The sequence below is a fragment of the Vipera berus genome, assembly GCF_964194415.1.
Source record: "Vipera berus genome assembly, chromosome: W".
NCBI classification, from domain to species: domain Eukaryota; kingdom Metazoa; phylum Chordata; class Lepidosauria; order Squamata; family Viperidae; genus Vipera; species Vipera berus.
Window position 1 is genome coordinate 73,003,517 of NC_138210.1, and position 6,458 is coordinate 73,009,974.

Below are 6,458 nucleotides of genomic sequence, written 5' to 3' on the forward strand. Positions count from 1 at the left end.
ATTCCTCTTTTCTTACCATCTAAGCCTCTTCAGCCTGAGGTGTCCCATATCGTGTTTCCAAGGTCAGCTGATGGCCACCTCACCTTCTTCGGCCTTGTCTACCTTTTTTTTTTTTTTTGACCAGAGTCGCCTTGCTTGATACCTCTGTTTTCGCTTCCTTCCTCCCTGACGCCGTGATTCTTTCAGATCTAGGGGAAACGGGAAGCGGGTGGCCTTGCAACTTTTTTATTTTATTAAAGAGTTTTACAAAAACAAGATTTTACAATATATCCCCAAATCCCCCCCACCCCAAGCCCGCCCACTTCCCCCCCCCACTTCCCAGAGCTAAATACAGGATTATAGTTATAATAATCATATTCTAAATAAAAATTATGCATAATATACAATTAACCAAATTCATAACGTGCTTTAACTCCCCTTTAACATAGATACATACAAAGTACCAATAACAATATCCCTCTAAAATCTACTCATAAGCTAAATGGAACTTTTTAGTCCCATATTTGTTCTGAATATAATTTATCCATCTCCTCCAAACTGAAATACATCTTTCCTGTGAATGATCTTTCAAATAAGCAGAAATCTTAGACATTTCTGCAAGATTCGAAACTTTAAACACCCATTCTTCTATAGTAGGCAAACTATCCTTCTTCCAATATTGTCCCACCAGTAACTGTGCTGCTGTTATCAAATTCAACATCAAATTGGTTTCTTTAACATCACAGTCTACAACAATACCCAATAAAAACAATTGCGGAGAAAACTTTATCTTTCTCTTAAAAATCTTTTGAATGTTCCACCAAATTTTAATCCAAAAAGCTTTTATATTTCTACAAGTCCACCACATATGAAAATAGGTGGCTTCTAAACTACCACATGGCCTTGCACCTTAAAAGCATCGTAAGGATGGTGGCGGTGTCTTCTCAGATGATGCTTCTTCTCCCAGCGTCTTCTCTGTAGGAGCTTCCGAGAGGTTTGGCTCTTTGACCCGGCTGTCTTTTTAATAATAAAAATAATAATAACAACAACAATAATAAAAAAAACTCGGAAAAATCATTGGAAGAGAGGGAAGAAGGAAAAATGAAGGTGGGGAGGGGAGAAAAAAAGCATTTAAGGCTAACCCGGAGGGTTCTTCCAAGATTTATCTCCAATGTTTAGATTTCTGGAGGCAGAGTTACCTAGTTACCGAGATTAGGACATTTGCAGCTCATTTGCAGATCCTACGTCAGTCGCTAACACCCGGGTTAGTTAGAATATGGCCCAGTCCTTCTGTCTCTTTTCAACCTGGATTCACGATTCACACTGCCTGAGATCGAAGTTGATCAGACAAAGATTCCTGGCTTAACCCCAGAGCTTGTTTGTGATTATGAAACCGAGGAGGAGGTTTTCACCTGATCCGTTCCTTCCCTTGCCCGTCTGGTGTGTGAATGAGGGTTGCGGGTTGGCTTGGGATCTGTAGATCCCTCACGAACCAAGACAAATCATGGTTTTCTGTACCCTGGAGGAGATAACGAGGCTTTCGGAAAGCTGGAGGAACAAAGCTTGCATGATGTTGACTCGAAGTGTTGAATGGAGGAAGTCGCCTCGCCCTCGCAGTGCTGAAAAAAAGGGACCCAAGACAAGTCCTCGCACTTACGGCCATTGCAGCGTGTCTCCCTCTCCCCCCCCCATGATCTCGGGATCATCATCTGGGGTGTTTGGCAACTGGAATGTGTTTTTACAAGGGGTGGGTAGCATCCCAGGATGACGTGGTTGCCGTTGGACGCCTTCCCAACAGGCAAAGTCGATGGGGGACGCTGGATTTGCTTAGCGACCGTTCTGATTGGCTTGATGAACATGAGATTCGTTTAACGACCTCGGCAAACAAGGTGATGAAATTGGGGCCAGTCCTCTGATGACTCGCTGAACAGCCGAGCGATGGAAATCCTGATCTCCATCGTGGTCATAAGCGAAGGACAATCTGTAACTTATCCACCCACCCATCCAGAGTTGGGAGGGATCTTGAAGGTCTTCTAGTCCAACCCCCTGCTCAGGCAGGAGAGCCTATATACCAGGGTTCTTCAAACTTGGCCCTTTTAGGACTTGTGGACTTCAATTCCCAGAATTCCTCAGCCAGGCACGCTGGCTGAGGAATTCTGGGAGTTGAAGTCCATGAGTCATAAAAGAGCCGAGGTTGCCTACCCCTGCCCTATACCATTTCAGACAAATGGTTTTCCAATCTTTTCTCAAAAACCTCCAGTGTTGGAGCACCCACAACCTCTGGTGGCAAGCAGTTCCACTGGTTCATTGTCCTCACTGTTAGGAAGTTTCTCCTCAATTCCAGATTGCTTCTCTCCTTGATCAGTTTCCATCCGTTGCTTCTTGTCCTGCCTTCTGGTGCTTCGGAGAATAAGTTGACACACACCCCCTCTTCTTTGTGGCAAACATTGGAACACTGCTATAACGTCACCCCCTCGTCTGAGCAACGTTACCCCCAGATCGTCCAGCTCTTAAGCCAGCCAGAGCTTACGTTGCTATATGTTGAAGTTTTCTTTCAACTAATCAAATGTAAAAGGGTCAAGATCCATCTGTATTTTAAGTCCTGCCTCGCTGTTCTGCAGCCTTCCTACCAATGTTAGAAAGTTTGTCAGGGTTTGATCACGTGAGGACACAAGCTTTGATTTTTATAAGACTGATAAAGGTTGTCTACAGAAGAGGAGTGAGCCCAAAGACAAAAAAAGTCTATTGAAACGACACGATTCGCTCAGCGAAGTCCTGTAAAAGTGGACCAAGCATAATAAAGCTGAATTAAGTTTTCTCCTTTCAAAAGAGCTAACTTCACACCGGCTTGAGGAACGTTGATAATTTGGTTGAAAGGTTTAAGTCAGGGGTCCTCAAACTTGGCCCTTTGATGACTTGTGGACTTCAATTCCCAGAATTCCTCAGCCAGCGTGCCTGGCTGAGGAATTCTGGGAGTTGAAGTCGACAAGTCATCAAAGGGCCAAGTTTGAGGACCCCTGGTTTAAGTTCGCCATTCCTCTTAAGGCAAATGTGGCTTCGAGTCTTCAGCTCTTTCAGGACATGTGGCTTCAGACAAAAGCCACCCTGCAGGGTCGTTGTGAGGACTAATCAGATGGGAAATAACATAATCCCATTATTATCAGCCCTGGATGTCTTTTAATTATCAGCCCTGTGTCTTTTAATATTGCATTGCTATTGAAATAAGGGAAATAATGTTTAGATCGGAGTTTCTCAAACATGGTCTCTCTAAGATCTGTGGACTTCAGCTCCCAGAATTCCCCAGCCAGCATGGCTGCCTGGGGAATTCTGGGAGGTGAAGTTCAAACATCTTAAAGTTTGAGTTAAAGTTTAAACATTATGTCATGTTTTCATGACATCACAACAATGCAAGCAATAGCTAATGAATTCACTTTTTAGCCTAGTGAATCTTAAATCCAGCTAGGCAGGGAATAAATTATAAAGTGTGCCTACTCTTTATGCACTAAAACGACGGGCCTGTTACACTTAAATCAGTCGAGAATGTTAGTAGTTGGCTATTACATGGAATCTTTAATTGGTGCCCAATATGAAAGTCAATTTTTTCTTATTTGTGTACATTCCTAGTACATCGAGACCCCAGATAACAGGTTTTTATGTCTTGCCTTTTTAAAATTTCCAATAATGTGCTGGATTTTACTGTTGCGGTGAGAAATTCAATCCCGCCAAGACTGAGTGGCTGTGCATACCGGCATCTCGGGAGAACCAGTTTTGTCCATCGTTAACTATGGGGGGGTGAGGTGTTACCCCCCGTTGATAGGGCCCGCAACTTGGGTGTCCTCCTGGACTCACGGCTCAGTTTAGAAGATCACATAGGAGCCGTGACCAGGGGGGCTTTTGCCCAGGTTCGCCTGGTGCGCCAGTTGCAGCCCTATCTGGACCGAGATGCCCTACGCACAGTCACTCATGCGCTCGTGACCTCCCAGTTAGACTACTGCAATGCGCTCTACATGGGGCTGCCCTTGAGGACCACTCGGAGGCTCCAGCTGGTGCAGAATGCAGCCGCGCGAGTTGTGATGGGGGCTTCCCGATACTCCCGTGTAACACCTCTTCTCCGCGAGCTGCATTGGCTTCCAGTTGCCCTCCGAGTGAGATTCAAGGTGCTGGTGATGACCTATAAAGCCCTGCATGGCATGGGTCCTGATTATCTTAGGGAGCACCTGCTGCCAGCATCAACTTCCCATCGTCCTGTGCGCTCCCACAGGGAGGGCCTCCTTAGGGTGCCACCAGTTAGGGAGTGCCGGCGGGTGATCCCCAGAGGGAGGGCATTTTCTGTGGGCGCGCCTGCCCTTTGGAATGATTTACCTGTGGAACTCTGGACCGCCCCCGATCTGCATTCATTTCGCCGGGACCTGAAAACCTGGCTTTTCGATCTATCAGGCCTGGACTGAAGGGGTTTTAGCTTTTTAATATTGTTTTAATTGTTGGGCTTTAATTAATTTAATTCATTTTAATTTTATATTATCTTTTTATATTGTCTTTTATATGCTGCCCTATAAACCGCCCTGAGTCCTTCGGGAATAGGGTGGTATAGAAAACTAATTAATTAAATAAATAAATAAATAAATAAAGACACGCTGTGGAAGAGAAAAGGCCGAGAAAAATAAAACTGGTCAACATTTTTGGGTAGAGTTTTTATGATGGCATTTTGACCAGAAATAAGGCAACATCTGCAAATAAAACCCAGAGAAGCTAAATGATTGACTGAAATGTAATTGTTGTCTGTGGCAGGAAGGATTCTGAAACAGAAAAAAAACACATTTTATTAATAATAAACCCAAATAAAAATAATAATTTGTGGTTGTTTTTTTAACCATTGTTATTCCAAGTCAGTGGCATGATTTGTGTGTACTTGGAAGTGTGTGCAAAGGAGTGATACAAACAGTAGCGCAGGGGTCTTTAAACTTGGCCCTTTTATGACTTGCGGACTTCAACTCTCAGAATTCCTCAGCCAGGCACGCCTGCTGGGGAATTCTGGGAGTTGAAGTCCACAAGTCATAAAAGGGCCAAGTTTGAAGACACTTGCAAGTAGCAGAAATAAACAATTGTGCCAACAGATGTGTGGACTTTAGCTCCCAGAATTCCTGGCTAGCTGGTTGTTGCTGAGAAGTTAGTTGATGGTAAACATTTGTGTGGTGTATGTGTATAATTTGCAGAGTGGGGAAAGAATGGTGTCTGGCTGTGTACATGTCATTGTGTGTGTTGCAGAGATAAGAAAGAACGCTATCTGGGTTTGAGTGTCAATAGATATAGATTCACAGCCTTTAAACTAATCTTAGTTTGGCTGCTGACTTCCTTGGAGACTTTAGGGCAGAGGGTCTTCAAACTTGGCCCTTTTATGACTTGTGGACTTCAACTCCCAGAATTCCTCAGCCAGGCATGCTGGCCAAGTTTGAAGACCCCTGCTTGTGAAGTTCAACTCCCAGAATTCCTCAGTCAGGCACGCTGGCTGAGGAATTCTGGGAGTTGAAGTCCACATGTCATAAAAGGGCCAAGTTTGTGTTCTATAAGCAGGTTAAGCATGTTGTGGGAACCCAGCCAGTTAGTGTGGGCAATTGCTTTGCAGGATGCTTAAGCATCTCTTCCCAGAACCTGTTTATGTTCTCAGGAAGTCCTTCAGTTCTATTGGATTACAACACCCTTAATCCACAGCCAAGGCATCCAATATATTTGGAAGAATCCCAATAGGGGAAAATTACAGCAAAAATGCCTGTGCATTTGCTGGCTACAAGCTCAGGTGCCGGCGTGGCATAAAAGGAAGTAAGCGGGTGTGTCACAAATGCACAATTTGCTAAGTTTCACAATTTTGCGAGGCTGCTCTTCTGTTGCAGTGTTTCTTCAACCTTGGCAACTTTAAGAGTTGTGGACTTCAAATCCCAGAATTCTCTAGCCAGCATGAGTGGACTTCAACTCCCAGAATTCCTCATCCATGTCTGGCTGAGGAATTCTGGGAGTTGGAGTCCACTCCTCTTGATTTCTGGTAGTGGATGTCCAGCCCTCTTAAAGTTGCCAAGGTTGAGAAATTTTTATTGCAATTTAAAAGATATTTAAATACGTCAGCAGCAAGTAATGATAAGATGTTTCCCTGATAATTGTGTGACTGAAAAACAGCCACATCACCTGCCTCACTATTGTCCAATCAGAGAGCGAGAAAGTTCCTCTAGAGCCCGCCTCCTACCCACGACTTCATCCCTCCGAGCAGAGCGTTTCCACGGAAGGTGCCGGTCAATCTCAAGGAAGCCAATCGGAGAGCAACTCCCCCGCCCTTCGCCCGCCTTCCGCCCGTGTTTTGCAGCCGAAGACGCGTTTTACTTTATCACATAGTTTACAGAGTGGGCGGGACGAGGAAGGGCCGTAGCAACAACCAATCAAAGCAGGGCAGGCCTCTTTTTAAAGCCTTCACGTACGACCAGTTGACACGA